Source organism: Camelus bactrianus, chromosome 34, assembly GCF_048773025.1.
Source record: "Camelus bactrianus isolate YW-2024 breed Bactrian camel chromosome 34, ASM4877302v1, whole genome shotgun sequence".
Lineage (NCBI taxonomy): Eukaryota > Metazoa > Chordata > Mammalia > Artiodactyla > Camelidae > Camelus > Camelus bactrianus.
In genome coordinates, this window is record NC_133572.1 from 15,965,810 (window position 1) to 15,988,133 (window position 22,324).

At 39.7% G+C, this 22,324-nt stretch overlaps 1 long non-coding RNA gene across 10 annotated transcripts in view; it reads right to left on the reverse strand.

Moving 5' to 3' along the window:
- LOC123614460 (uncharacterized) overlaps window positions 1-22,324 on the reverse strand; it is an 82,369-nt gene that overhangs the window by 24,021 nt on the left and 36,024 nt on the right. For 7 of the 10 annotated variants that reach the window (XR_012503910.1, XR_012503911.1, XR_006721869.2 and 4 more), the window contains one exon: window positions 12,672-21,564. The exons of 1 other annotated variant lie outside the window; for it this stretch is intronic. This is a non-coding gene — a long non-coding RNA (uncharacterized LOC123614460). Of the gene's footprint in view, window positions 1-12,671; window positions 21,565-22,324 lie in introns of those variants that run through there. 2 more of the 10 variants (XR_012503912.1, XR_006721870.2) reach the window with 2 other exon arrangements.

Here is a 22,324-nt window from a genome sequence, read left to right on the forward strand (position 1 = left end):
GCTGCTACAGACTTCTTTGATCGCTTTCAGGACAAAATTTTGAAGTTGTCCGTGTTACCAGCTTCCTTTCCCACCTTGTTCTCAATCCTCTATGATCAGGCTTTGTGAATATCACCCTACTGAAATGGATTTTATGAAGGTTGCCAAATAATTTCATTTTGCAAAGTTCTTACTTGCAAATCTCCACCCATCATTCGATTTGATCTCTTACTTACGGTCTTTGTGGGACCATTTCCTTCTCTAGGCTTCCTTGCCATCACAGCCTTCTGATTTTATCCTATGACAGTAGTTCCTCATTCCAGACCTCCATTGTTCCTCAGTCCTCTTTTTTTTCTCTCCAGTGATCTCATCCAGGCCCATGGCCTTGGATACCTGCCGTATGCTTATGGCTCCCAAGAACATCCAGTTCTGACCTTTCCTCTGAGTTCCAGACTCATACATCCAATCATTTATTCAGCTTGTCTTCCTGGATAGCTAACAGGCACCTCAAGCTTAACATTTCCACAGTGGAACTCCTGATTCTTGGCCTCTCTCCCTTCCTACACCCTCTGCCCAAATGTGCTCCTTCTCCTCACCTCAGTCAGTGGCTCCATGACACACCCTCATACTCTGCTTCCCTTCCACTTGTGATGGAACAAATCATCCTTAACCCTGTTCTCCATGTCTCATAGTCAATCATAGACAAGAAGTCTGAAGGTGACAACTTTTCATCAGTTCCACAGAAGAACTCTAGTCAAACCTCCCCTCTATGTCACCCAGTCCCCGCAACCATCTGCCAACTGTCTGAGGGCCTCTGCTCTTCCTCACACACCAGTGTCTGTTTGTCACTTGGGACCCACAGTTGTCTTCACGAAGCATACACCATATTGAATTCTGACCTTAATAACTTCCTTTTGCAACCAGAATACAATCCAAACTCCTCTCTCAGGCCCTCAGACCTACATCTTTTGGCTTCTGCCTACCTCTGTCATCTCATCTCTTACCGCTCTCCCCTCTGACTGTATGTTTCTCCCTCCCATATATAGTTCCCTCTGCCGAAAATATTTTTCCTCTGACTTCTCTGCTAGAATAACACACCTACTCATTTTCTCAAGCCTCAGCTCTGTGAAGCTTTCCCAGACTCCCTTCTCTGCTAGACATGCTTAATTGCTCAGTAATTGTCCCTTCCTTGGTCTCAGCTTGATTTCACCTCAGGGCTTTCGCATTTCCTGTTCCTTCTGCCAGAAAGGCTCCTCCTCCCAGAAGCCTTTCTGGATTCTCCCTTTTAATCACTCATTTATCAGCTCAAATGTCACTTCCTCAGTCCTTCTCTGGCCCCCCGATATAAAGTAGCTGTACCTCTGTTCTCTAGTTCCCTCTATCCCTTCTTCTGGTTTTATTATTTTTATATCACCTAGCATTATCCATAGTTATTTATTTATTTATTTATTTATTTATTTATTTATTTATTTATTTATTTATTTCTGTATTCCTCAGCTAAGATGTAACCTCTGGTATATAGTAGACACAAAATAAAGAGTTTAATGGATAAAAATTTAAGGATCATTTACTACGTGCCAGTTACTATACGTGGTGATGAGGAATAACACTGAATAAATTACTGTCCCTGCTCATGACCTTTTAGGCTAGTCTGGAAGAAAGACATGTAAGCCAAAATCAGGTATAATATAATGTAAGCTACAGTGAAAAATGTACAACTATCTGTGGAGCTGAAAAGAAGGAATAAGCAATGAATTCTGTCTGCGGAGAGGGATGGCTGAGAAGATTTAACAGAAGTGCAATTTGAACTGAGTCCTGAGAAATGCATAGGAGTTGCCTTTCAGTGAAGACAGAAGAAGTATATTTCAGGCAGGGAGACTAGCATACAAAAAAGCATGGAGAAAAAAAAAATTTTTAAAAAGGACAAGGCACTTAATTGATCTATAGATCAATGCCACCCAAATTATAATCCCAGAAGGATTTTTTTGGTAGAACTCAACAAGCTAATTCTAAAATGTATATGGCAACACAGAGGACCTGGAATGCAAAGCAAACTTGAAAAAAAAATTGGATCATTTATACTACATGATTTCAAGGCTTACTATAAAATTACTGTAATAAATAAATTATGGTAGTGGCATAAATATCAACAAAAATCAATAGAACAGAACTGAGAGCCCCCAAATAAATCCATACTTAAGAGGGTCATTTGATTTTTGACAAAATTCCAATTCTATTCAACAAATGGTTCCTAAATAACTATATATCAATATTAAAAAAAAATGAATCTCATTTTCTACTTCACACTGTATACAAAAAGGAAACCAAGTTAGATTATAGATCTAAACATGAAAGCTAAAACCATAAAAGCTTTTAAGGGAAAACATAGGGAAATATCTTGACATGGGAACAGGCAAAAGTTTCTTAGACAGGATATGGAAAGCAATAATCTGATAAACTAGACTTCATTAAGTTAAAGACTGATTATCAAAAGATTCTATTAAGAAAATAAATAGATAAATAGATTTTCTCACAGGCTAGAGAAAACATTTTAAAAAAACTTGTATCTGACAAAAGCTTGGTAGCTAGGTTATAAAAAGAACTCCTAGAATTCAGTAATAAAAAGACAAAGATCTGAACAAAAGGAAGTGTACAAATATTCAATAAGCACATGAAAAAGGCCTTATCATCGTCAGTCAACATCATCAGTCACTAGAGAAACATCATTAGTCGCTAGAGAAACCACAACAATATGCTACCACACACCCAACAGAATGGCTAAAATTAAAGACTGACAACACCAAATGTTGATGGGGATGTTGAGCAACCAGAACTCTCATACACTGGCAGAGAAGTGTAACATACAACTACTTTGGAAAGAGATTTGACTATTTATAAAATATATAGCTACCCTATGACCCAGCAACTCCTCTAATATTTATCCAAGGGAAATGAAAACATATGTCCAAAGAAAGACTTGTACAAGAATATTCACAGCAGCTTTATTTGTAAGAGACAAAACTAGAAACAGCCCAGATGTCTGTCAACAGGAGAGTGGATAATCAAATTGTGATATAGCCATACTAAGGAACACTACTCAGCAATAAAAAAGAAATGAACTACTGATGCACTCAGCTACACTCAAAAACTGTATGCTGGGTGAGAGAAGAGTATGCATCACATAATTCCATTTACATGAAATTCTTCAATAGGAAAGACTAATCTCATCTCTGGTGGAAAAACATTTAAGCAGTGGTTGCGTCTGGAAGGCTGAGGCTGGAATTAACTGGGAACTAGGGCATGAAGGAAATTCTTGGAATGATGCTAAAATGCTGTATCTCAGTAGGGGTTTATATTACACAGTTGTTTATATTACACAGCATTTGTCAAAATTCAGAGAATGGTATATTTAAGATCTTGTATTTTACTATATGTAAATTTTATCTCAGCAGGAAAATAAAAGGCCATAAACAAGTACTGATCTCTGGTTAATGAATTTGCCTGAAGTGTTAACGGTGAAGACTACTGATGACTGCCATTTACTTTGAGGGACAGACAGACACAGAGACGGGCAGACGTGCTATAAAATAAGTACAATAGAACAGCAATAATAAAATCTAGGTGGTGAACATCTGTGTGCTCACTGAAAAATTCTTTAAAACTTTAAGCTTGAAAATATCCAAAATAAAATGTTGGGGGAAAGGCAGGGAGATGCGAGGATGTGGGGAATCCCAGATCGCACTCAGTGACTGGAACGTGGGGTAGTTTGGCAAGAGGTGAAGCAGGAAAGGCAATCGGAAGCTTGGTTGTGACGCCCTTTCATGCCATGCTAAGGAGTCTGCCTTTTATCTTGTGCAGCAATATTGCTCAATTGTCTACTCTTCTCATTGCTAGTGTCTTTAGTCATGCCCTCATTAACACCCTTCTGGATTTTGCAATGTATTTATTTAGTCAAATTGGATCTAATTGAATCGGATGTGAAGGATGCACTTATATTTCCTGTGAGTTTACGTAATTTTTCCCGCTTTAGTGTCAGTTAACTTTGAGATTTTTTTTGTGTATAAACAGAAATTGCTGTTTGAATGCATTTCCACTTGACAGTCGTTTCAAAATTGTATTTTTGTTTCTAACCCTGAGGGCCTTACTTTGAATTTTCCCCTAAATCAGCAGATTTTACAAATGGACAATGAGAAATAAATTCTCCTTATTTTTCTCAGTATAAAATATTCAAGTGAATATTGAATATAAAATATCATGATAAAACTAGGGAGTTGCATAAATTATCTACTTATTAAAAAAAAAAAAAAGCCTCTGCCTCCAAGGTCTTGATGGTCAAAATTTGTACATTTTGTGAAACACAAATATAATTCTTTAAAATGCATGCTTTGTTAGTTGGACAGATATGTATTTGTTAGATTCTGTGGGTCTTCCCCTCTTTCATTATTCTGTTCACATTTGATAATGAGATAACTATTTGCAAAGGTGTAATGGTAGATGGTATCATCAGTTTGAGCCCATTAAGTGTTTACCATCTATAGAGGTGAGGCAGCAGGGACTGAGAGTCTCATGTTTCCCAGCAGCTTTCTTCAAAATGCAAACTCACCTCCCTAAGAAGCTTTTAAGAAAATAATTCTTAAAATACAATATTAGTCATGTATCAGACCATTTCTCCTTTTGAAGAAAACTTGGCTATTCATTTATTTTTTTCTTTCTTACGTCTTTCAGGGTCTGTTTTCATTTGGATGATTTTTAAAATATGAGTCTCTCTCAAGAGATTAAATCTTCTAAGCCTATTGAGAAAAATATCTATTTGGTCATGAGAATTCTTTGTTTTTGCCAAACTTTGTATCCTTAGAGTTTTGCCTAGTGCCTGGTATAAAATATAGAGCTAATAAAAATATAATTCATTACACTAAAAAATAAAATTAAATAAAAAGCTAATAAATACTAGTAGAATAAATAAATAAATGAATAAATAATAGCCATGATACTAGAATACTAGAAAATGCACCTAAATATTAAATTAAACAGCACATAATCCCTTCTTAACATGAAATCATAAAATGTTAGTACTCATGTATGTATCAAATTAACTTTTCATTAAATTACAGGATACATGTAGTATTCTGTCTGTGAAACCATTATTGCAAAAATTAGTTGTTTTATACCAGCTTTGGTTGGAAAAAGGAAGCACGATGTCCTAGTTAAAACCCTCAATAATTCCTTTAATAGACTGTTTCTATTAACAGGTGCTCGGTACATAGAAAATCCTATTGACAGATGTTTCTGTGACTGGTGTATAATGACGGTAGATAATAATTCAAGAGAAGTTTAAAATCAGAGTTGAAATCCAGGCAAAAGTTTGAAGCTTATGAATCTTCTATTTGGAGCCCTCCCCTCTTGAGTGTTGCCTGGGGGCTTCAGGAGAAGGTTTGGCCATCCTGTACTGACAGAGGACGAGGCAGCGCCACATTCCTCTGGATACGGCTGTGTTGTATCTGGAGTCGGCACCTGGGATTGCTCCAGCCTTCTTCAGTAGGCAGCAGGTGAAGCCAACACGCAGAGGGAGGCAAAGGCAAGCGCTGACAGAGAAGTGGAGCTGAACCCTGTGTGTGTGTAAAACCTCCCTGACTTCTGCGTAAGCCAATTTTGCTGCTGAAAGTAGCCCAGCTAATGATCTTTACTCTGAGTACCGGATGTTCTCCTGTTTTCCTTTGGTATCCCAAAGCCCCTCACTAGAAATTATCCAATTCACTCTCTACAGTGTTCCTCCTTCTACTTCACCACTTCTTCTAGCTCCTTATTCATTAGAACTTTCATTACCTAACTGCCTTTATTTTCAGCTGGATTCAGGGGAAAAAAAAATCTATCTGACCCTAATTTTCACTAGACTGTTTTCGGGAGACAACCAATCTGGTACCGAATGGTACTAGGTTGAGAATGACCAGTCCCCTTGGAATGTCCGTATTCTCAATGCAGAGCTTGTTAACTGAAATAAAACTTGAATTGGTTCAAGTTTAGGAAATGTGACAAAATGAAGAGAATTTTGGGCAGGGTGGAGAGAGATCAAAAGTTAGCTATTAACTCATTTTTCCCGAGGCCAGGCTGAATTATATCACTATATTTATGATGTTATGTGAATTTTATCAACTCTAAATCTTGGAAAGCTGATCATCTATGAATGACATACACAGGAAGATAATTAACCAGAATGTTTGACTTTCATTCTCAACCTGGTCTGGAAGATGAGAGTTTAACATGTATGTGTTTAATAATCAACATACAGCCTTTCCTTAAAGTCTTTTTGTTAGGGAAAAAAAAAAAATACGACATTGGTTACATTACAAAGGAAGAAAATTATTTTCTTAAACAAAAGGAATGCCTTAGCATCGTATCTTTTATCTTTCACCCTAAGTTACTTGATGGTCTGTGATTATTTACTTTCCACATGGCCTGTAAATCTAAAAGATTTCATTCAAACGGGGCTGGATGGCACCCTGGTCACATGGTGTGCTCTCAAACGTAATTGGCGCCACTTAATAGGATGGTGGTTAGTGCTGCTGTCTGAGAAAGGAGAACGTGTGACCGAGGATCAATTTCACGTCATCACAACTGAAGATTCCTTTTTTCAAATCAGATTCTTTGGGGGATACTCTGAAAGTGACAGAGGAGCTGAGAAATGCTTGTCTGAGCATTTATGATGAAAAGAGCTATTTTAAAGGCTAAGATTAAAAAAAAAAAAAAGGCTAGCTGATCCTTTCTGCGTGGGACATTCCAGGCATCTCCTATGAGTGGAGGCACATAGGAAAATATTTTTCTCAGACCCAACCGTGGTAGGTCTATCATTCCACCAGGTAAGAGAGCCATGAAAATGGGATTATGATTCATTGTGTCCCAGCACCTTGCACAGTAACTGGTACAGAGGAAACGTCCAGTTGTTAGTTACTGAATGTCCATGCAGCTGGGAGGCTAAAATGAAAGGGTCAGTTCCCTAGCAGCGGCCACTGCCAGGTCCCTCAAAGGAATTTCCTCACTGATTTGCTGACATTGTTTGTATGGTTCATAAAAAATAGAAAAATAATAAGAAAAGTTACATTTTATTGGGCACTGACTACACGTTTGGTAGCATTCAGATACAAAGATAATAAAATAGGGTTCCTGTTCTTGAAGAGAAAAGAGTTACAAAAGGATAATAAAGAGGGGAACCAGTGGCTTTGGGAGCCCAAAGCAGAAAGCAACTAAATGCCTGTGGGAGCCAGGAGTTTTTCCATAAAGGTCTAACAGCCTTAAAGTTGATGAACACTTACTGAGTGCCTACTGTGTGCCAGTGGAAAGAAACAGGAAGCTCACACAGGCACAGGAAGGCTGGGCTGGGACCATGCCCAAAGGTTCAGTGTAACTGCAGCATTGTTTATCTCTGGAGTCCACGGGGATGTTGGGGGTGTGGGTGGGGGGCGGGAGGGATTGGTGGCAGGAGGTAAAACTAGACGCTGGAGTAAGCCATCAGGATTTTAAGGAGAGGGACCGACACAACTGAATCTTGTTTTGGAAAGTGTTTCATGTGAAGAACGAATTAGTGGAGAGAGAGATTAAAAGTGGAAGACCAGTTAGGAGGTCTTTTTAATAGCTTCTAGGAGGGAACTAAAATCCTTTCCAGTGAGAAGGAAGAAAACACAGAATCCAGAGATTTTTGTGAAAAAGACAAAAGTACAATCAGCAGGACCAGGTGACATTAGTTGTGGATGGAGAAAGGGGGAAGTTAAGGATTATTCCTAGGAGATACAGAAGCGATCTCTCCCATAAAAACTCCTGTCTTTATGTATGTCACTAAATCACTGAAGAGACAGCAGCAGTATGAAAGTACTAATTTGTTAATAATTTATTAATAATAATAGGCAACAGACTGCAGACACGGTAGGGTAGAGAATTGAAGAAAAGATCCTTACTAAGCTCACAAAGTGAACGATATTAACTAAAACATTTGCTGAAATTCAGCACTATTTATTATTACTCTTATCACCGATGTTATCAACAGTAATAAATACTCAGTTTAAAATAAACCTCAGCTATATGCAAGAAAACAGAAGAAACATAGTAATTTAATTATGTGTCTAGCTCTTCAATGAGCATTTTTCTCCTTGATTTTCAAGTCTTACCTTGAGTTTTCTGACCTAATCTTCACATATTTAGCCCCGCAGTCATATCAATGAGTATTACTAGCCATATTTTAAAAAGAAAAGGAAATAACTAAGTCATCTGTTTTCACTTGTGATGCTGAGCTGGTCTAGACAGGATGAATTTATTTTAACAAGAGTTTTCGGCGGGTAGCCATTGGCCCTTAGAAATATGATTTTTCAACCAAGGATATGCGACTCTAGTATTGTCATTGTTAAATATGGCTCTTTGATTCTTTATAGGCATTTGCCTATTGTTATTAATAGAAACACCAGTATAAAGAACGGTAGATTATAGTTTTAAAATGCCTTTACATTTCTTATTTAGCTTAGACATCTGATGTAGGTAAGATGGAGAGAACTGCATCCTTTAAAACAGAACTTAAACCCTTTGTTAGGAAATATAATGCGTATACACATAGTAGAGTTCACAAAACATCCAGCTCAAGGAATTAACCTAATCACCGCGCAACCACCAGATCCAGAAGAAACACAGCACGTGCAGCCCTAGCACCGACACACAATAAGCAGTTGCCAAAGCTTTACGCTCAGCGACTTTACACTCAGCAAGTCTAAATCCATCCTTACGCGATTTTTGAAACCTTATTTATTAATTGAAACTATTGCTTGCTGATAAAACTTGCTCAAATCCAGATCAAGAATCACTGTCAGATCCCCAAAACCCCCTCATGCCTTTTTCAACTCTCATTAGCCTCTACTTGATGGCCATCATTTTCTTTCTTCTCTTTATAGTTTAACCACCTATATATGCATCCTTAAATTATATGTAAATATATATATATATATATATATATATATAGCTTTGCTGTACACCTGAGACTAACATTGTAAATCAACTACACTTCAATAAAAACCATTTAAAGTATAAATGGTTTTTATTGAAGTGTAGTTGATTTACAATGTTAGTCTCAGGTGTACAGCAAAGCAATTCAGTTATATGCATACATGCATATATATATTTTTTTTCAGATTCTTTTCCATTATGTTATTAGAAGAAACTGAGTATAGTTCCCTGTGCTATACAGTAGGTCCTTGTTGTTTATCTGTTTTATACATAGTAATGTGTATCCGTTAATCCCAAACTCCTAATTTATCCCTCCCCAGCCCTTTCCCCTTCAGTAACCACAGTTTGTTTTCTACGTCTGTGAGTTTCTAAATACTGTATTTTTTGTTTGTTTAACTAGTCTTAAATAGAATTATACTGTTTTCCTTTGTGCCTGACTTCTTCCACACAAGATGTTTTTGAGATTTACCAATGTTGTTTCCAGCTGCAGTTTGCTCATTTTCGTTGCAATGAAGAATTTTTTTTTTGAAGTATTTTCATTGAATGAATATCCCACAACTTATTTTTCCATTTACCGTTGATGGAAATCTGGATGATTTTCAGGTTTTGGCTAATGCAAATAATGCTTTTATGGACTTTCTTGTACGTGTGTCCTGGGGTGCATGAGCATGAGTTACGGTAAATATATCCAGTAGTGGAATTGTCTAGTCACAAAATAGGCCCTCATTAAATAATGCCAAATTGTTTCCATTTAGTTATACCAATTTTATACTCCTGTCGACAGCATGTAAACGTTCTTGTTGTTCTGGCTATTGGTCAGCATACCACTGTTGTTGGTCTTTAATTTTATCCTTTCGGGTGGGTGTGTAGTACTGTCTCAACTTAATTTGTATTTCTCCAATTACTAGTCATGGGATTGAGCACCTTATTATGTGTTTATTGCCGTTTGGATATCTTTTCTTGTGAAGTGTGTGTTGAAATCCCGTGCCCATTTTTTCCATTTGATTATCTTTTTCTGATTGACTGGTAGGTCAATATATTTTGGATATGAGTCCTTTGTCATTTATTTATATTACAGCTTATTTTTTTCCTGGCTCGGGGCTTGTGTTCTCCCTTTCTTCATGATGTCTTCTGATTAAAAGTTCTTGATTTTAATGTAGTCCAATTTATCAGTCTTTCCCTTTATGGTTATCGGTTTTTGTTTGTTTTGTTTGTTGCATAAGAACGTTTTGCCTACCTTCCAGAACATGAAGCTTTTATGGATAAAGAAATGAAGACGCAAGGAAATGGGGTGGTTTGCCAAACTTGAACCCAGGTATTTCGTGACCAAATTCTGCTTTATCTCCATTACAGCATGCTGATGTCAATGTTTCATGTAAAATTATTCTTATTTCTTTTAGCCGCAGATCTTTCCTCATTGCTTGAGGTAGTACAAAGCTTTATGAGTATGGAGGAGCAGGCGGTGGTGCTTAGGGATAAGAAAAATCCATAAAGCTCCCAGTTGTCCCTTTATGTCCTCAGCCAGGAGTAGAAGGTTATTTTCCAGATATTTCCAACTCTGATGCTCATAGAGCATTTCTCAGCTGATTAATACTCCCATACCTCCTCTGGCCTCATTTTTGTCCTACACGCCCAAGACCAGGCAAAATACAGTGCAGCAGGGGATTTAAGTTTGTAGAGAGGATATATGCGAAGCCAATAAATCACCCTCAAAAATTTTTTTGGAATAGCAAAGGATATGGAAAGTTATGGAGAAGGGTATCTGAACGAAGCAGTAACCTACCATGTTCCCAGTGGAATATGGGCCTCCCCAGGTTTCCATAGGGATGCACAGCCACATAGGGTATCACCTGTGCTGAATAAAGATTCCACCAGATCTGAGAAGCTTCCAGAGTTCCTTGTAAATATTCTGGCAACTTCCCCTAAACTTCTAAAAACTTGAGTTGCATCCCTGCTTGCTCACTGGGAGCAGATGCCTGGTACAAATCAATTCCAGTACATCCCTAACGTTATTTTTATAACTTCTTATTTTGACACAATTTCAAACTTGCAAAAGTAGCAATAATACATGGATCTCTCATATACCCTTGACTCAGATTCACCAACATTTTACATATTGTCCTATTTGCTTTATCATTATGTCTATCTATGCCGCACATCTTTTTTTCTGAGACACGTAAGAGTGAACTGGAGACATCACACCTCTTTCCTCCCATGGGGGAAGGCCTTCCTCGGGGTCTTCCTGCTCTGCCATCTTGGCCCTGTGTCTAACATACATGTTTTTAAAAAACAAAAGTAGAATTATATTGCATATCCTGTTTGTAACCTACTTTTAATTTTCCTCTTAACACTGTATAATTCCTATTGTCCTATAATATAATCAATGACCTACTTTGTCTAAAGCCTAAGTAAATTATTGGCTAGCAAGTGTGAGAAGCAGATGAGGAATCCTATAATATAATGCTACTTTCCCTAATAAGAATAAATCCTCACATTTTGATGCTAGAATGATACTTGTCCTCAACTTTTTCCCATTATTTGCTTTTCCTCTCAAAATATCCTACAGATTTATAATTTAGTGTCTCACTTCTTTCTTTTTGGAGGGGGAGGAGGTCATTAGGTTTACTCATTTATTTTATCTATTTTTACTGGAAGTACTGGGGATTGAACTCAGGGCCTCATGCATGCTAAGCATGCACTCTACCACTGAGCTATACCCTCCCCCATTAGTCTCATTTCTCAATTTCTTTTATCCCCTGCTGGGATAACCTTTGGTTGGAGATGGCACTGGCAGAATAATTTGGTCTATAGTTCAATCTTTAATGTCTTTTTCCCCTTGCCTCTAATACACCTCTCACTGTTTCATCACCATCCCCAAAAGGGAAGGGTTCAGAGAGAGTCTGCTCTTCTGGGAAACTTTCCTAAGCTACTGTCTTTTAATTGGTATCTCAGAGACAGCCTTACTACCAGGACCACCACTCCTATTTCCCTAGGATCCACTGGACCTCTCAGGACACAATCAGTGGCTGCCCTGCCTTCTGTTTTATCAGAGCACGCCACATGCTTTGACTGGGGTAGATTTTGTCAGGAAATTTCTTCTAAACTTAAACTTTTTCAATATTTCCATGGAGTATTCTATTTAGCTGGTTAGCTTTCCCAGAGCAAGACATGTAACCCAGCTGGCTGTTTTGTTCACCTCACTCACATGGAAATCTGACACTTGGAAATTTCAGTTAATTACAGTAAGACAAGGACTTCTTAGAGTTGAGATTTTGAAGTCCCCTTCCCTGGGTATGCTTCTCTCTGATTTGAGGTTGCTTATGGACCCGTGTGCTTTTCTTTTCCCCAGAAAGCAGAAAGATTATTTGGAGACAATTACCATGAATGCCTTGCTCTCGGGCCACCCTTCCCCATAAGGTCTCCGACTTTGCTGGTGAAAAACAAGCTGAGCCCCTCCTTGTCTTGAATGGCCATTCTCCTCGCCATTTTGAAGTCAATTTGTGGAAAGTGGATTTCTCCACTCACCTATTACTCCTGCACGTTGGTAGGTAATTCCTTCTACTCTTGAACAGATTCCCAAAAGCTTCTCTCAGCTTGGACTCTGACTTTACATGGTCCTGTCCAACTGAGTTTCTGTTGTCCACACTCGGCATTTTCTTCCCTCTGTTGGAAGATCTGACGAGGACGAGCTAATCAACATCTTACCTCTCATCTAACGTCCAACCAAAAGCCCCTGATATCAGAAGATGTTCTGAGAATGAACTGGAGTATTGCTAAGATATGAGTTTCTCTCCTCTATTTAACATTCCTCCTGGATTTCTCGGCTCCATACTGCCATGCCTTCATTATTTATCAGTGTGCAACAGATCATCCCCAAATTTAGTAGTTTAAAACAATAAACGTTATTATCTCAAACAGTTCTGAGGGTCAGGAATCTGGATTGAATGAGTGGATAGTTCTGGCTCAGGGTCATGCATGAGATCATGGTCCTGTAAACGGTCAGGGTTATAGTCTCTGAAGTCTTGTCTGGGGCTAAAGGATTTGCTTTCAAGCTCATTCATATGACTGTTGGCAAGTAGCTTTAGTTCTTTACCACATTGGCCTTTCCATTGGGCTGCTCATGACATGACTTCCCCCAGAGAAAGTGACCGATGAAATAAAGACAGATAAAAAGTGAGATATGGATAGATAGATAATCTCCCAAGATGGAAGCTGAAATCTTTTTCTAAGCTAATCTCAGAAGGGACATACCATCACTTTCTCATATGCTATTGGTCACACAACCTTACCTTGGTACACACAGGTGTGAATACCAGGAAGTGGGGGGTCTTTGGGGACCACCTTAGAGGCTTCTTACTATATGCCAGCTACCCTTCTGTACTGATAGTGTTCTTGGAAACCTTGCTGTAAAGAGCCAGCCCCTTGACCTCATGAACTTTGTGCTGGTCAGTTCCCCAGTGTTTTTTCTAACAGATCTTTCCTCATTACATGGCTTTTTCCTTGGCAGCAAATACCTGCCCACTGGCAACACATATTCCAGTGCTATGGTAGATTTTTCTACCTTTTGTTCCTAAATGTTTGCATTTAGACTAAAGGCTTACTCAAATACAAAGTCACATGGATGCCTCCAGCACATCCCAAAATCTTCAGCTGCGTCTGTGCAGCCTCATTAGCTAACGGAAACATCTCATTCCTAGTTAGGCTAAATGCACCAATCCAACCTGCAAGGGAAAATCATTTTTTCTTTTTCTTGTTTTCTTGAAGTATAGTCAGTTTGCAACGCTGTGTCAGTTTCTGGCGTACAGCACAGTACTTCCGTCATACATGGACACACATATATTCATTTTCATATTCTTTTTCACTGTAAGCTACTACAAGATACTGACTACAGTTCCCTGTGTTAATACGGTATGAACTTGTTTATCTATTTTATATATGCCAGTCAGTATCTGCAGATCTCGAACTCCCAGTTTATCCCTTCCCACTAAAATCATTTTTCTTAATCTGGTAAAACCCAGCAGCTTCCACAGGCCAGGGCAGAGGTCAGAGCACTGGGTCACGCAGCGCTTCCTTGCCTTCTTGGGAGACTCTCGCTGATGACTGTTTTTTGCCATCACTCTGGTGTTAAAGTTTTGTGATGTCATCTTCAGAACTCTCACCCATTCCTGCTCTTTATAATCCTTAATAGGCCTAACAGATCTGTAGCTTCAAAAGAGCTTTTACTAGACGGCTGAGCAATTGCAAAGAAAGTTAACAGAAAGAGTAAAAGAATTTAGGAAATCTAGCTAACAAGGTAGTTTAGAGAATTTCATCTTGTACACCATCCCAAAGCGCAGGTCCATCCTCCCTACCCCTCTTCCTGAGTCCATGTGGAAAAGGCTTTTGTTAACCCCAGCTAGTAGGGCCCACTTTCCAGACACCTAGATTTTTTTTCACCATCTAGCCAGAATGGACATAGAAGTCTTCTCTCTTATCTACCTAGAGGTCACCTCTGTAGTTTTTCTGCTTCAGCAATTTTCTTTTCTTCATGAAAGCATCTATCCTTAAGGGGAAAGACTTCTTCCAAACCCAGAGAACTGTTGCTCTGCCCTTGTCAGCCTTCACCAAACCAATTCTCAAAAGCACAGTAACCTGATACTCACATAAGTGATGCAGAAATTGGAAGTTGTTTTCTTACACCTACTACCATGATCAATTATTTTAATTACTTAGGTAATTTCAGTTCAATTCCACCCACGCTGAGAGGATAATTCCCAGAGTAAATCAGAACGTGGCTAAAACATATATTTTGACAGAAGGCTTATTTCATATAGCTTCTCGTACTAGGAGAGGCATTAAATTTAACATGACATCCTTTCAAAAGTGAGGTATGGGTTCCAAATTAATTTCCAATCAAAAGGTTTAACTCTGGCTTACTTCCCTGGTTTGCACTAAATATTAGAATGGCATCCAGAACTTCCAAAAGGGTCTGAAGGTGATGGAGGACAGGCTCTAATCACAGAGGCTCCCTTGCTGTGAAGAGTAATCCCAGAATGCGTAAATCCTCTGCATGATACCTAGCATTCAAATCACATACTTCAACGGTGTCAGTGTTCTCTGTACCTGGGGTGGTAAGAGGATTTCCTATTAGGTGTCTGCAGTACTACACTGTGAGGAATGGTAAGGTTACACTCATGATGAGCAGCAAAGAGTCTATGATTGATCAAAAATTTCTCCAGTTGGGTATGAATGGTCTTATGTAGTCCAAGTGCCATGGATAGGCTGTGTCCATCCAAAAAAACACTGTTTCGTGGGTTCTGGGATCCCCCCAGGTTCTTTGACCATCGGCCCACTTGGGCCAAATGTGCAGGATGCCCAATCCCAAGGATCTTTAGGAAAAACATCTCTATTCATTTCCTCCCCAGACCTTGGGAGGTGAACTCAGGTAGTTCTTTTGGTTGATTAGGTTAACCAAAAAGAACAGGTAAAGCAAAATTTCTCACTTACACCCTTTTTGGTGAATTTACATTTTCAGTGGAAAAGGCTTAAATCACACAGCTAAACTGAAAAATGCGAAAGAATTCATGAAGTTGCTACAAACATCCAACAACATACACTAACATGAAGCTGTATTTGAGAAGAAGCCAACGAGGACAATCGTTTCTCTTGAAGCAAGGGCGAAGAAGAAGAAGAAGAAAAAGCCCTCCTGACACGATTTTATAAAACAAATATTTTAGGCATTCATGAGAACGAGTTCTGGAAGCTTGTGCAAAGAAAAGACATATTCTTTTCCAGCACCCACAGAGCTGTAACTACCCTCCCAACAGTCTCCAGAGTTCACATAATTGGCCCCAAGATTTTCAAATGCTTAGGCAAATCCCTGGAGTGAAATATCTGCCATTTAAATGTTCTTTCCTTCTTTCACGCATGTCCCTTTTTAAATATCTTTCTTGCTTCTTTGTCTAATAATTAATCTTACAGATCTGTGTAACCACCATTTTTTTTTCACTTTCAGGATGAACATACAGTATCCAGGCAAAGAAGAGTTCAGCATTTAGGATACATTGTATCACTCAATATTAAGGCTCTTCACGGTGGTGTACGCAGGGGACAGGAAGAAAAACATCTTTCCATACACTTGAAGATGAGAAGGAGTTGCTGGTAATTAATGGCACATCAAATCTCCCTTTAGGTAACCAGCTAACATTTAAAGTGGTCAAAATAATTCAGTCAGGCAATTTTGAAGCCCATAAATATTTGCTAATTACCCACTCTGCACGTTGTGCCGACAGCGGGGGCTGTAAAGATTAATAAAGCAGAATCCCTGCCCTGAGAAACGTACAACCTCATGAAGAAGGTAGGTACACAAGGATAACTTCCTGTTTTCCTGTGATAACTGAATAATGTTGAATTATGGCTAAATGGACATGCTCCCATCCCAGGAGAAACATGGTTTTGGATTTTTTTTTAAATGTTAAGACCAAGAATAATCTCTTCTACAAAGCTAAAGTAGAGATGGAACAGGATTGGGGCGTTTATACTTGGGACACCAACACTCATGTTTTATATATTTCACAGTATATAAAACATCACTCTGGTGGGTTACTGTGATCTCATTCTACACATAAAAAAATTGAATCTCATAAAGATTATTATATTGCTCTAAAGCCACATAGCTAGTAAGATTTTGCATCAGGACTCAATCTCAAATATTTGCACTCCAAGTTCAATGACACCATATATGCAAGTCATTTTTCTCTATATTCATAAAAGCATCTCTGGAGTCCAGGAAGATCCCACATACAGGCGTATACACTTTAGTAATTCCATTTCCTAAATGTTTTCATGTCTCTTCTTGAGAAAGAGAAATGACTCTGAAGTAATTATACAAAGTCACCCAGTTGTTGTCAAGCCTCACTGAAGAGAGGAAGAGACAGAAATGTTGAAAAGAAGATTAGATTAGCAGTAAGACCCGAGCTTTTAAACACCACAGCAGGTTACTGGTCATGGTTGTGCCATCTGCTCTAAAGGTCTCTAAGAACAGGGCCAGTTCTCAACTGCTCAGGGAAGTTTTTAAACATAGTTCTGCCTGAAGGCCAGAGAGTAGATCCAGTAATTTCCAAATCCCTATAATTACATGATTTAGGGGAAACGGCCATAAAAACTTCTTTTTTATCCCAAGGAGAAGCAAAACATCGAGTGTCTAGGTTGCTGGTCAATAATGAATAGAACGAATTTTACTTTGTGTGAACTTGTGAAACAGAGGCATTTATCTCAAACTTTACCTGCCCTGCTATTGTTAAATTCTAGAGTTGGGGACTTGTGACAAATAACTGAGACTTTTCTGTGTTGTAACTGCTAACTTTCCCCTGAGGAAAACAACTTTAAACTTCAAAGATAAAAAGAGAAAGTGTTCAGGTGTGAAATTTTCACTAGCAATTCTTATCAGGTGGAATATACAGCAAACCTACTATATTTAGAATCTGTGCAAGACACCAGGGGGAACACAGAGAAGGGTAAGGGCACAGCCCTTGTAATCGAGCCAAGTGTAGCAGTTTTACTGGGATCAGGTTTGATTCACAAACGGCAAGGAACCGGTGTGATACCTTTGCAGTTCTAATTACAACTCCCCAGAGCCATTTCAGCCCTACTTCATTTCCAGACAGCCCTGCAGTTTTAAGGGGATTTGTATAGCTTCTGCAAAGACTGTGGAGAAAACTCTTGGCAATCAGATGTCTTGTACAAATACAATTTACAGATCCAATTAGAGGAAAATGCACCAAAGCAACTCTGAGGGAAGGGACCATGAAATGGTCCTAAGCCCCACAGGGTTCGTAACACAAACGGGCACTGGATAATTATTTGTTGATTAAATACAGGTGTCATGTCAGACACTGTGGCAGCTCCAAGGGTGAGGGACCCACGATGCGGCCTCTCTGGAGGCTCACCTCTCACAGGGGACAGGGACACACAAATGATGGTTAATAAGACAGACGTGCCTGGGTTGGGTCCCTGGACCACACCCAACTTGATCACAACAGAAGTCATGGCGGGCACCGTGCCAGAAGTGGTCAGGAGCCACGGAACTTCACTCACCGTCATTCCTGCCTGCTCATCCTGCACTTGTCAACCTTGGACCTCCTCACACATCCACGCATCTCATTCCTGACCTGCCTGGCATTACATCTTGGTCCTGCCTGCTGAGGTCTGGCTTCACGTGGGCTGGTGACCTTAGCTGGAGCTGCTTCCCTCGGCACCGCCCCCGCAGACACTTAGGGGAGACAGCACGGGGGTGAGTCAGCAGCAAACTCTTAACTCCCTGGACCATCTGTATGTGAAGCTTGGCTCTGCTGTTTATTAGTTCTTTATTATGACCTTGAGCACAGGGCATACATAACTTTTTTTTTTTAATGCCTGGGTTTCCCAATCTTTTGAATTAGGATTATAATAATACCTAACTTATAGGGTCACTATAAGGACTAAGTTAATACTTCCAAAGCACTTACAAATGTTCCTGGCCCAAAATTTCTGTGTGACGTAAAGCCACCTCTTTGTGGTTTCCTCTGAGGACTGTTTCACTAAGCTGCAGACAGTAAGTCCCAAAGCTGCATGACCTAACTGGGCCCTAGGACACCACTAGCCACTAAAGAGCATTGAGTGAGCAAAAGTAACGAGGTGGGGAAGTGAAGAATGTCTAGCTAAGAGTCCAGTCTGGCTAAAACGCTGGGCTTAGGGACATGTGTGTGAAGTACTGATTTTAAAAGGTTGAAAAGGACCAGGTTTTGGAGTAACTTGAATACCAAGACGGGGAACTTGTAATCTACCCTCTACAGCATCACAAGATTATGTCAGTGCTCTAGAAAGAACTCCAGTAGTAGGAAGGAGGATGGACAGGAGGCTGGGAGATGGTACAGGCAAGAAAATATTTTTCAAAAAGTTGCAATGATCTAGACAAGCGGTAATGGGGCCAACTGACCTCCTTCAAAGTCCAATGCCCCCCAACTCCTGGGCTTTCAGAGGTCTGCCTGTGACCCTTCAACAGACACAGTACATCCTTTCCTGGGTGTGTTTCCCCTAACAAGCTAACAGCCCTAGGTAAGGCCTAATAGCACAATAGCTCAGGCTTTCTTGTTTCAGCTCACCTCATCAGAGTCATAAACCCCATCACCCTTCATGGACTGTAACCCTCTTACCTCACCTACAACCAATCAGAGACTTGTGCACAAGCCAATCAGGCACCTTGTGACCTGACCTTATAAAAGACCCCAATAGCCGGCCCTCGGGGCTCACACAGGCACCTCTCGTCTGTGTGGCCCGCTGAGGTCTATGACAGCATATGCTAATAAACTCCTTTCTAGTCCCATACTTTATCTCTGCTAAATTCTTTTACCAACCCATGTATCACTGGCTCACTGACCGGCCACCCCACTGTGTCCCACAACAGAGGTGACAATGTCAGTGACATGGAGAGAAAAAAATGCTAAGATAGGAGAGACTATTTGGAAGCAAAACTAAAAAAGCAAAATAAAGAAAAATTATTTGCATGTCTGTTGCACATCAGGCACATTCAAGGTGGTTTATGAAACATTTCACTTAATTGGTACAATCTGTAGGTTGGGCAAATATGGGCACTTGATTAATCCAGATGAAGAAACTCAGGGAGATTAAGCAATTAGCCCGAGGTCACAGTTCAAAGCAGCAGAAGAGGGATTCAACCTAAGTCAATCTGGTTCCAAAGTCTGGTCTTTTTTCACCAAGTTCATGGAGGGAATGAGAGAAAGAAGGGAGCTGAATGTGCTCCCAAATGCTCCTGGAGGCAGGAAAATGCATTAATCTAAATGCGCAAGGTTCAGAGATGGGATGACTCCTTTTGCTTTGATTTTAAATTTTAAATTGTTTGGGGATGTGGAGGTGTGTAGCAGGCAATTGGAAATTCAGGCACTGAAATAGGAGAGAAGTAAGGATAGGAAACAAGAGTTTTTGGAATCATTTCCAAAAGGGGGAAAGAATTGAGATAAACTCTCCAAAAGAGAGCACAAAGAGAGTGAGATAAAAGAGGGTCAGGAAAGACCCTTAGCAGCACTCATTTAGTTGGTGGAAGAGATAGAAAAGTCTGTGAAGCACAGTGAGGTCAAAGGTCGGAGAGAGGAGTCCAAGACCTGAAGGAAGAGAATTTCAGCAGAAGTAGATGGTCAACAGTCAGATGTTCCTGAGGTCAGACAGGTAAGAACAGAGAAAAGGCCAGTGGGTTTGGAAGCCATGGGACTTCCGGGAGAACCAATTTAGGCGAGTTGAAGGAGTAGACCTAGATTTGAAAAGTGAAGGGTTGGTAATGAAGAAAAGTAGATGGGACATTAGGACAGGGAAGGGGAAAATAAAATATTTACAGGTTGAGGAGAAGTCAGGCCGGTCAGGGTGACTGGAACTTCATGGAAGGATGACTGACGGAGAGCAAGGCCATGGAGAGGACTAGAGAGGATGAGATCACGCATAGTCGAGAAGGCTTCCCTGGACAGGAAGTGAGCTCCTTTCTCTTCAGCGACCCAAGGAAATTCATGGTGAAGGAAAGCCCATGTTGCCTGATGTCTGCTTCCTCAATAAGGCGGGTGCAAATAATGCTCTGCTGAAGTTGAATGGCTTGTGGGGCACCCAAGGGGCAGGAGAAGACAGAATAATCCGAGTCCTCCTCTTTCACCAGTTTTGTTGGCCGTCTCTTGGCAGACGTTGTGTCTCCCTGGTCCTCCCTTTACTGGCTTGTTGTTGGTTGTTTTTGCTGGCATGATGCATGAAATACAGCAGGTGTCCAGCTCTTGAAAGTGTTCTCATTTTCTCCCGGTACTTATGAAATAAATGTATTTAACATTCTATGAAAAAAACAAACATTCCAAAAGAGGACACAGTTGTAGCAAAACAGCAAATACATTAATTAAACAAGATACAATGACAATTCTTGCCATAGAAATACTGAAATAATCTAAAACGAGATTTTTGGTAAATTCTTGAAAGTGACAATTAAATCACCTAACTAAGCTTTGTCTTAGATGACCAACGACGTTTTCTAAAGCATTATCTTAGAAAAATGAGGGGGCATATTTTTACTTTTAATGATCGTTCCTCACACTGCATTTGCCCTATTTCAAGACAAGAAGAAACATCTTTGTACAGTGTAAGTAACAACGTGGCTGCTGATGGTAACAATAATGGAAACAATCCCAGTTCTCCCAGACTGCAGGTCAGGGACTGAACTTCACAGGGAAGAAACTGAAATTTGTGCAGAACGGGGTGAATTCCAGCCCACCTCCTGCAAAGTGCTCCCCACTTCTCCATTTTTCTAGAGATATGATTGGTATAATGAGCAGACTCGGGATTTTCCTGGTTGTAGGAAGGAGTTCATATGTGGCTGCTCTGGTTCGATGCTCACAGCTCTCTGAGGGACACGGGAGGCGCTGGCTCCAGCAGCTGTCTGAGCCAAAAGCTCAGGAGACAACGAGAGTGGTGAAATCAAAGTCTTCCCGTGTGGCGCATTTGCAACGATGATGACAGAACCGGTCGGAACATCACTGTTCTTTGTCACAACACTTCTCATCTAAGGAGCTCAGTCATCTCTGGCCTCCGGAGAATTCCGTTCTGTGGATGGTCACAGCACCAAACAGAAGGCAGAAAAGGCACCCAGATATTCATGTACTTTGCTTAGTAAAGGCAGAGGCTGGATCACATCTTACACTGGGCCTCTTCAAAATGTTTTCCCCTAAGAAATTACTGCCCCACACATAATGGACTGTTTACTAGGTGATAGCCTCTGTGTTATTACACATCTACATAAATTAACTTGTTTATTATTATCAATATAAATTAACTTGAACATTATTATCAACAACCCTGAAAGGTCAATTTTATTGCCTCAGTTTTATAAATAAAGACACCAACTGTCTGGAAAATAAGTTAACTTCCCCAAGATCATTCAGCTAGAAAGAAGAGGAAGTAAATTTTGAACATAGACCGTATGGATGTAAAGCCCACGGTCTTTACTGCAGGAAGCTACTTATCCATGGACCCCTATCCCTCCCACACATATGCTACCCCCCTCCCCCAGACATAGTCTTATTCTTTTCCTTGATTTAAAAAAAATCTTGCTTTTCAGTAAATTTATGCTTAAAAGGTACTGAAAAAGAGAGCGCCATAATTTGATTTTTGAAAAGTAATCACCAGTGTTACAAATGCTCTTTCTATATTAAATTTTATGGGTCCAAACTACTTTAAAACATATATGTCATAAGGCACTGAGTGAAAAATTTAAAAGTACACATATGTTTATAATTTAGGATCCACTGAGGTCTGGCTTCAACTTCAGTATTCAGCCAAAATTTACTATGTGCCTTCAGTTTTA